Below are 11,017 nucleotides of genomic sequence, written 5' to 3'. Positions count from 1 at the left end.
TATTTGGTGATTAATCAGGTATTGGGTAGCAAGCGGGAAATTATTAGAGACACTCAAGGAATTAGTGGGAATTGGGTAAAATGACTAAAATGGCCCTACATGGACAAAAAGTTTTAGAATTAATAGGGAGGGCATTTTGGTCTTTAGGCTTTTTAGAGATAAGTTAAATGAAGCTTTATATTTAGTGGGATTGGTAGAATAGAGTTATAAGGCTGAGAAAAAGAAAGAAAGAAGGAAGAAAAAGAAAAGAGAGAAAACAGTGTGGGTTTTCTTCAAAGGTTCGGTTTGTGGTTCTCCCACCATTTCCCTTCATTTTTCTTGAAGCTAAGCTCAGTGGTGAGCTAGGATAGGCTAAGCATCAAGGATCCTAAGCTAGACTTGAAGATTGGCAAGGGATTAGCAAGAACACATCAAACATTGAGGTAAGTTTTTAGAAGTTTCAGTTTTAGGGTTTGACTGGTTTGAGCTGTGTATCTAAGCTGAATTGATGGGGATTTTAGGGGAATTCAGGCCAAGATTGAGAAGGAGAAAGCTAAGGAGGTCTAGGGTTTAACTCAAGGTCGAATTTCCATCCACGGTATGATTTCTAAGTCTTTAACTTTGATGTTTGACTGAATTTCTGGGTTTAGGGTTCATTATGGTAGATCTTGAGTTTTGGGTTGCTTGAGCTTGGGTTATGAGTTCTTGGGATGCTTGGGATGAGTGTGAGGTGTTGATAAGTTTGTTTTTGGGTTTGGGAAAGATTTGGACAAGTTTGGGGTTGAAATGGTTGAAAGAAATCGCAGAAAACGATTTTGGGTGTTGCCTGTCTGCAACTAGCGCTACAGCGCTAGTCTTTGGGCGCTGTAGCGCTAGGCCCTGTTTCTGGGGATGTTTGGTTTTGCTTGTAGCACTGTAGCTCCCTCTTTAGAGCGTTGTAGCGCTGCACTGTTCCCAGAAAGGGGTTTTTGGGCTATTTTTGAGGGATTTTGACCTAGGGTTCGGGGCTCGATTCCATCACCTTGTTTTGTGGATCTAGGACTTCCCAGGGGCTTGGGATTGGTCACGAGGCTAGGTTTTGGACTTGAGGTTCGGTAATGACTTTGACTTATGGATTTTGTTTAGGTGAGCGCTAGGGCTCGAGTGGGATCGTGCTCGAGGAGTCAGGTGATCAAAGCTATCGAATTGAAAGGTAAGAAAACTGTAGCACCCGAGAACAGGGCATGGGCCCACAGTGTTATTGCAGGGCATGGCCCTAGATTGTATTACGTGCGAATGTATAACCTTAAATGAATTATTATATGTTTGAATGATTATTTCGAAATGTACTATATGTGTGACTATAATGAAATGAACGGCTAAGGCCGAGAGCGACGAAGGCTGAGAACGGCCTTGGGGCCGAAAGTAACACTTAGCACATGGAGTGCTTATAGCCAGGGTGGGACCCAATGGATACATGAGTTATCCTTACGATAAGGACCGAGACCCCAGGCCTTGGTAAGGCCTCTGGGGCGACATGGCCGTGTTTGTTCAGTCTGATGGTTTTCCTATTTATCAGTGGATTATATGTCAGCTATATTTTATGCATATGTTATATACTGTATGAGTTTTCTTGTTGGGCTTTGGCTCACGGGTGCTCTGTGTGGCAGGTAAAAGCAAAGAGTCAGTCAACCAGCCATGAGTATGGAGAGCGTGGGGGCGGCGCATGTTCGGCCTGCCCGACTGCTTTGGTTGGGGGCGTTTTGAATATGGCTGTATTAACCTATTATTTTGATAGTTAATCAAGTGTAAATCTATTTTTGAGTTGTAAATATTTTGTAAACCTTATTTTGGGATCCCGGATGTTTGATACTTAATGTTTTCAATGAAACTAAGCATTTTCAAAGATTACAGCCTTAACCTCTGGTTTAGTCACACTTTTGGTTTTAGAAACCTCGAAGAGTCAGTTAGTTACACAATTTCCGTTTTAAACTCACTTAGTAACGGCTCTAAGGTAGTAGGGCGTTACAGGGGGAGAATGACCATTTTACACCTAGGGACAACTTGAGGATTAGTAAACCTAGAAGGGCAAAATAGTCTTTTGAATTATCAAAGGATATTCTCAAAAATCACTTAGAATAAAGGCAGAGGAAAGTAGAAACATCTCAAACTCTCCCTCTTCTCTCTCTCGGGTACACTCTCTCTCATTGTGCCTTGGAAGCTAAGGAAGGAACATAGAAGAACTTGAGCTTGGGAGCTGAAGAAGTTGAAGGGGAAGAACTTAGGCTTGAAGCTTGGATTTTGAAGGGAGTTTAGATGAGTTGAAGATGTGGAAACCAGGGGGATTTAGCTCGAATTTAAGCTCAAGGCTTGGAGATTGTAGTATGGAAAGAATCAATCATAATTGAGGTAAGTTTTTCATCACTAATCATGTTAAGGAATTATTTGTGTAGGATTAGATTGAGTTTTGGGTACTGAGTGTTGAGTGGTGATTTCTACTAAATTAGGTATTGATTCTAGTATAATTGTTAGGAATTTAATGTTTAAAGTATGCAATTTAATCCTGACTCGTAGCTGGGTTTAGTTCTGATTGGGAGCCTTATTGGGTTTCAATTCTGGGATAATTGGCTGGAACAAGTGTGAGGAAAACCCAGATTTTCTGGGTTCGAAGACGGCGCGTCACAACCAACTCTGGGGCGCTGCAAAGCGTGTGCCCAGAAGGGTCTGGGTTGGCCTCTAACTTGGGAGCGCGCCGCGACCCTAGGGGGTAAGTCGCAGCCCGCCTCCCCTTTGGCTTGGGTCCTTGCTCTCTGACTTGGGGGCAAGTCACGACCGCCTGGGGATTTTAGCCTTAGAATTGGTAAGGCTCGGGGTTTGAACCTGAAGCACATATTTTATCCTGCCCTTCCAAGGAAACTCCTGCCCCTAAGGCGTTCCTTAACCTTGGAAAGTTTCCAACCAAGAATATATCACAATACCATCGTTCCAAATGATCACACATCTAATTCAGATAATCTCATAATACTCCGTCCATCTAATTCATCAAAACAGCTTGGCATTAACCAAATTCTCAAAACATACTCAGCACTCCCAGTGCCCTTATCTAATATAAAAAGCAGTCTTCTGCATATCTTTTTCCCTGATCTTCAGCTGGTACTAACCAGATCAAAGATCCATCTTGAAGAATACTATCTTACTCAATAACTGAGCCTTTAGGTCTTACAACTTTGCTGAAGCCATTCAATACAGTGCCCCAGATCTGATTCCATTCCTGGCACTAATCCAATCACCATTTATCCTTTTATGTAAACATAATCCTGAAAAATCCCTTGGAGACACATCCAGAAATTCACAGACTAATCCAGTCTGTCCTGATCCCACTAGCACAACCTAAGTGGTATCCACCACACTAGCTAACAGTTATATGCATCCTCCTACAATAGATCTCTAACTCTAAATACATATGTCATCAGCATATAAAATCCATGCACAGTGCCAACTACCACAAGGGTTTCCCATTCTCAAACCCAAGAGTTACTATCCTTTCCTTCCAATTTAGCATTGCCCCACACTTGGTTAACCAATCCAAATCTAGGATCATATTGAAGTCAGTCATAACCAACCTTATCATATCAACTGATTAATCCTTTCCACCATAACTTAACCCATCTCTTAAAATCACCAATACAGTATCACATTCCCATCACAACACACTCATGCAATCTGCATATCATTTCTATGCCTCTCTATATGCAACAAGCAAAGAAGCAACATGGTACCAAAACCAGTCAGCATAATACAAAAATCAGAACTAGAAAGCTGACCTACTACCCCTCAGGAACTAGTCTCAGTCTCAGTCTCTGGCTGCATAGAAGCGAACACTCAAGCTGGAGTCGAGTTGTACACCCCCTTTTGCTCATCCTTCCTTCACCTTGGGAAATCCTTCTTGAAATTCCCAACCATTTCACATAAGAAACATGTCTTTGCTCGACATTCTCCCAGATGACATATTTTACACCGAGTGCATTCTGGGTAAGTCCTCCAGTTCTTTTTCTTACTCGCTCCAATAAATGGAGGTATCATTGCTTGAGCTTCGTGCTCTCCAGCACTCTCCTTTTCAATCTGATTTCCTGTGCTCTCAACAGCAAGAGCCTTCCCTACCACCTGAGCGTAAGTAGAGATTTGCTGTACTAGGGCAACTCTAATGCCCTGCGCTATTCTGGGATTCAATCCCTGGATAAACCTTTCCTTCTGAGCTACATCTATGGGTACCATATCAAAGGCAAACTTGGCCAACCCATCAAATATGTTAACATACTCGGTTCTTGTTGCATTTCCCTGAACGAGGTTCAGGAACTCATTCATCTTAGCAGTAATATCTCTCATTGAACAACTGCCTAAATTCTTTCCAGTCCATCACAGATGTATCTCATGTCTGGGATACTACTTCCCACCATGTCTGGGCATCATCCCGTAATACATATGTAGCACAGATCGCCCTATCGTGACCTGCCATCCCCATACTGTCAAGAATGGAACTGATCATGCCCATCCATTGCTCACCTCTAAATGGATCTAGGCCTCCCTCAAAGACTGGAGGGTAATACTCCAGGAATCTTCCACAAAGGAATTCCCATCTGTTCTCAACCCGAGGCTGAGCCAAAGCTGGTGACACTCCTGGCATAGCAAAGGAAGAGGTGCTCCTTGACAGGTTTCGTTGTTGCTTCAAACACCTGATCCATTCCTCTTGCCTTTGCAATCTTAATTGCAAATCTGTAAACATTTGCTGGAAATTCTGAGGGGAAGATGAAGAACTCAAACCCTGGCTATAATTCCCAACCTTTGTATAACCACCACCAGGTCTCATTATCTGCCTTGGATACATACCTGCTGATTGAATCTGCAGTCAATAACTTGACCCATTAAACATGATGAGCATATTCAAAAACCTTCCCCACGAGAACAATATTATCACCCTACAATCACAACCCACTACAGTGCTAAAAACATGCCCATGGCATTTATTGATCAATTCATAACCCCTGCTCTTCCAATATTCACACCATGCCTCCAACTCCAACATGCAAATAATCACATTTATATAATCACGAAGCAAGTAATCATATAATCACATTCATATATGTTCACGAAGCATGTAATCATATAATCACTTAATAGTCAAGAGACTGGCTCTACTAGAATCTCATGCTCCTTAATTGTAACGCCCTGGATAACCAAGACCGCTACACTGTGTGTTTGAAATTGTGTAAGACTTTCTAATCAAGTCATTTGGTTAAAAATGTGAATCTAATGATACAAACAGGTTAGGTTTAAAAGATTTTGGTTATAAACGAATAATTTTCATTAAAATACATGTTTGGTACATGGAATCCCAAATTAAGGTTTAAATAACGTAATTACAGAATTTCCAAAGCTTATAAGAAACCAAGCCACTCTAATGGCAAAATACACGTTTTAGGTTCTCGTTCCTGTACAAATCCTCGACCATGGCGGCCGAGCAGCTGACAATGTACACCTCACCCCCAGAGCTCTCCAACCCATGGTCAACTTGCCTTACCCTTGCCCTTACCTGCACCACGTAGCACCCGTGAGCCAAGGCCCAGCAAGAAAACATAACATTTAAAACACAATCACTAATAATATTCAATTATTTCACAAGACATAACCAGGTACTCAACAGTGCACAACATTCACCCATTCAACGATAATATTCAACAAGCTAACAATCTGCCATTCAATTAACCAGCATTACATAATCATCACAATTATTGCACTCAAATCACATGATAGTTAGGGGTGACAACTTAGGTCACACCCTCTGTTTAACCCACTGACTACGGCCCACTTAAACCAAGCTCAGTGCATAATAAGCTGTCCTCGGCTACCAGTGGCCGAGCCGCGCCCTGTGCGCAAGTGTAAACTTCGGCGCTCTTAGGCCGCACGTTTACTATTTACATGGAGTGATACCATCCGTTTACAATTTACATGGCATAATACCATCCCCTCTAAAGGGCATACAAAACAAGGAACCCTTAGTCCTAATATAAATTCCACAACCAGGTACAGTTTTCTTACCTTTAATTCCAAGTGCTTTAATTTGGAGAGACGACCCCCGAGCATGATCCTGCCTCGAGCCCAAGCGTACACCTAGGCACAACCATGATAAAGGATTCCATCAATAATTGCATAAGGGTTTCCGGATAGAATTCTAGCCTCCGGGACATCGAATTCCACCAAACACGGTAGTGGGATCGATCTCGAGCACCAAAGGTTAGGTTCCCACGCTTAAAAACTCCAAATGGCCACAAATACCCTTAAGGGCCGCGGCCCGCCCCCTAAAACAGAGGCTAGGCCTCTCTGACCACAGACACGCACCGCGGCCCTGCCCCTGTGGCGCCGCGGCGCTCCCTCATCTTAGAGCCCTCCTGGCTCTTCCTTGCTCCGAAGGGCCGCGACACTCAAGAACAGAGCCACGGCCCAGCCCCGCGAACCCAGAAAAACCACCATTTGTAACACTCAAACCTCAGCCAAATCCACCCTAAACCAACCCAATAACACAATTCGATTATCCCAACATTCTAACATGATTTCAACAACATAACCCAACAGAAATCTAATCTAGAAACCCATCAAAACATCATTTCAATCTTTTGAACCCACACACTTAAGCACACTCAAACCAACCATGAAAACACCAGAATTCAAACATTAAATCATAATTTCGAGCTTACCTTCACTGCAGAACAAATTCTCCAAGTTATTGCTGGGCTAACTTCCAAGTTCCTAGCTTCAATTCAGTCCTTAAATATCAAAATCATAAACACTCTTAAAACCTAGCCAAAACACATAATTCTAATGACCAAGAGTATGATTCAGTTCTTACCTTTGTTCCTAGCTTGTTTCCCCTAGCTTCCACTGAGTTAAACCTCCAATTGCTCAGCTCAAACTCTAATTCCCAGCCACAAATCCTTTGGTTTCACTGAGTTTCTTGAGAGAAAAGGAGAGAGGGAGAGAAAAGTCGGTTCCTTGAGTTTCTACTATTTTCTATTTCTTTCTTAGTCTAACTTTAGTTACTTAAGTCTATCCCGAGGCTCGGGGTACCAGAAACGTCCCCGAGGGCAAAATAGTAAAATTTCCCTAATATTCCCACTTAGGCTTCCTAACCTCAAATATATCTTCAATTATTTATTTCCATTACCCAATAATCCAAATAATCATCTAATACCCGAAATACCCCCTTGACTTGCCCCAAGTCAAGTACCGGGTCCCGCTATGACTTTCCCGCTACTTGCTCCCTAGGATCGCCTCGTGTCGAAAGCTGCAACACATATATCCACATAATAATGTGGCCTTAACAGATTATCACAAAATCACATTTATGCCCTAACGGGCCAAAATTACAATTATGCCCTTACAACCGAACAGGGCCCGCATGCTTATCAAATACTCATAAACATGCATTTCACACCATTAATTCACAGAACTTCCAACTATGCCCTCCCGGCACACTAATCAAGGCCCTTAAGCCTTATTAGTAATTTGGGTCGTTACACAAATACAATGTGCAGGTAAAGCATTTACATTCTATTTAAGTAGTTAAGCACATAACTACAGAAATAGTTACCATACCCTGAGTGAAGCTATCTTTAGTGACGAGTGTACATGCCTAGCTTGTCTTCAGGAACCCTTAACCTTGGTTCGCTCTGATACCAAGTTTGTAACGCCCTACTACCCATGGACCGTTATGGGGTGCATTTTAAACAGTGCTAAACTCGCTAATCGCTAATCGAGTCATTATGTTTAAAAAATTCTCCAAGTTATTTCTGGGCTAACTTCCAAGTTCCTAGCTTCAATTCAGTCTTTAAATATCAAAACCATAAACACTCTTAAAACCCAGCCAAAACATAGAATTCTAATGACCAAGAGTATGATTCAGTTCTTACCTTTGTTCCTAGCTTGTTTCCCCTAGCTTCCACTGAATTAAACCTCCAATTGCTCAGCTCAAACTCTAATTCCTAGCCACAAATCCTTTGGTTTCACTGAGTTTCTTGAGAGAAAAGGAGAGAGGGAGAGAAAAGTCGGTTCCTTGAGTTTCTACTGTTTTCTATTTCTTTCTTAGTCTAACTTTAGTTACTTAAGTCTATCCCCAGGCTCGAGGTACCGGAAACGTCCCCGAGGGAAAAACGGTAAAATTTCCCCAATATTCCCTCTTAGGCTTCCTAACCTTAAATATATCTCCAATTATTTATTTCCATAACCCAATAATCCAAATAATCATCTAATACCCGAAATACCCCCTTGACTTGCCCCAAGTCAAGTATCGGGTCCCGCTGTGACTTTCCCGCTACTTGCTCCCTAGGATCGCCTCGTGTCGAAAGCTGCAACACATATATCCACATAATAATGTGGTCTTAACAGATTATCACAAAATCACATTTATGCCCTAACGGGCCAAAATTACAATTATGCCCTTACAACCAAACAGGGCTCGCCTGCTTATCAGATACTCATAAACATGCATTTCACACCATTAATTTACACAACTTCCAACTATGCCCTCCCGCCACACTAATCAAGGTCCTTAAGCCTTATTAGTAATTTGGGTCGTTACAACTATCCCCTCCTTACAATAATTTCGTCCTCAAAATTTACTTGAGCAAATCAGACAATAAACCTCTTACCTCTGACTATAATTCCCAAGGTCCAACACTTTTACTCTTAATCTTCAATAACACTCAAGTGTGAGTGATGATCTTGTTCCACAAGATCTTGTCTGATAACTATAATTTCTTTAACTTTTACTTATACATCAGATCTGCAGGAACTCCAGAGTCTGCTTAGTTCACAACAATTGCATCATTGACTCATTCTCACTACCCGAAATACTAATGAGTCATCACCCCTACCAAGGTGAGATCAGCTTATAGGCCCCCAGCCTAAACCTTGGTACAACTTCATAATTCTTGTTGAATCGGGAGTCAGAACTCCCCTTTCTTTTCCAGAACAACATACTTTCCCTTGTCTGCACTTATTTGGAGAGATACAAATCTCTCATCCTGGAACTTTGTATTTCAAAGTTAACAATTTTCAAGTTCCTATGTCCTTTAAGATAGGCAGACACTCCTGCCTTAAGAGTTCCAACAACCTCTTTAGTTCCCCCAGAACTAATACCAAACCACAGTATCCATTATCTTTCACTTCCTTACTTTGCGTAGTACTCCTTGTTTTTCGTCTTACCAAGTCCTAAGCCGTGTCATCCTTGTTGTACCCCAGCATTCATCACTGTGACTATCTCTTCAAGAATTACACTGTCCTTAGTGTCTCAAGTGTTCACACACTTAACGCTTAATTCCTTAACATAATTGTTAAGTCCTCAGATTGCTATCCTATCTGCAACCAATCAGTAATTTCAGATTCCCACTCGGTTCTCTTCGTTCTCTGACCCCTTTCCAAAACTTGGAAAACTAATGGATCTCAACTTAGCATTAGCAATGCTCTACCCCATTACTAATTTATACAAACCAAATTATGCTAACTCATTCAGCTGAGTTACAACTTTTTCCCCTGTTCAATCACCTTATTTATAGTTCAATGTGGTCCATTCCTATGATCCACCACCATATCACTTTATCTCTCAATATGCAAGTACACTGAATTCTGTCCCCGCTCAAACCTTCCGGTACAATATACCCTAGGGAGTGAACGATGTCCATTTAGAATCCCCATCTCTACGCAAAACTTCCATCGGATCATTCATCCAATCGTGGTACCCTAACTCATAATACCTTGACAGGGTTCTTCCCTGTTTCCTCCTAACCATCACTTTTGATTTCGTTGTCGAAAGGAACACATACCTTCTCATTACCACACACTAAGGCTATACCAATCTCAATCATTACATTGTCAAGTCTATTATAACCCATGACGTTCCTTTTAGCTGACACACATTTTTTTCCAAATAAAAGATCCTCCTACAATCAAATATTTCCCTCACACAGCCGAGGATTTCCAACAACAACCATCTATCCATCATATTTTACTAAATCTTGGTCTCAACGTTACCTTTCTTACAAATGACCAAACACTCATTACCTTACTCTATATATACCCTGCCTACCTACCACTTCCGGTATATCGACCATGTTTCCATTTTACCTACCGCAAGACGTGATCCATCCTCACATCAGCCTGAGTCTGGGCGTGCCCAACCTGTGATGCACCCTCACAGTATCATATCCTTATCATAGGTTAGGTCCTTTATGCTATCCCTCTATACTCAACCATAACACGCATATTCCTGCTTCACCAAGTGCTAATCAATTCTTACCCTATCTTCTGAATTTTTGATCTGACACTATCCATTCGGTCTAATTTTCAAGTTATATTGTTCCTCTAATTTCTGATGTAGCTGCCTGCGAAGTTACTTATGTGGTAAATGACACACTTATCAGTCTTGTTGTGCTTCCTGTTCTTCAAACGTTCTTCAGTAGCTTCTTTGTGACTTCAAACCAAATCTCTTCATACCTGACCCCTCTTCTTCCTGTAGCACTATTCTAAATACCCCTAGCGAGACCAAACTGACACTTCATAGAGACTTACCTGTGACCCTGCTTCCTTAGTGCTAACGTCTTCAGCGTAATAGTTGCTCGCTTCTTACTTTGACTGGAGAGTAATCTAACATACCGCCCGTAAACCTGACGGAGACTTGACCGTAACGCTCTTAAATTTCCTGCTTGAAGAACTTACCTGTGTGGCCAAAGCTTGAACTAGTTAAGAACCTTTGTTACCAATTTCTCACACTCTACTCAGTACAAGTAGTAATTCCTTAAATGTCTCTTTCCTTGATCTCCAGCTGGTAATAACTAGATCCCAGATCAATTCCCAGAAACATTGTCATGTTTAATAACCGAGTATGTAAAACTCTTCATCCTTAACAAACGATACCGACAATTCCCACAATATGATGCTCTGTCTAATCCAAGGCCAAATTTCTTCAACTGCTTCAGTAATTCTTTCTGTTAACCAGTACCGTCTGCCA

The sequence above is a fragment of the Humulus lupulus genome, chromosome 2 (genome assembly GCF_963169125.1).
Source record: "Humulus lupulus chromosome 2, drHumLupu1.1, whole genome shotgun sequence".
NCBI lineage: Eukaryota > Viridiplantae > Streptophyta > Magnoliopsida > Rosales > Cannabaceae > Humulus > Humulus lupulus.
The sequence above is the reverse complement of the archived record's forward strand: the minus strand, read 5'-3'. Positions refer to the sequence as shown.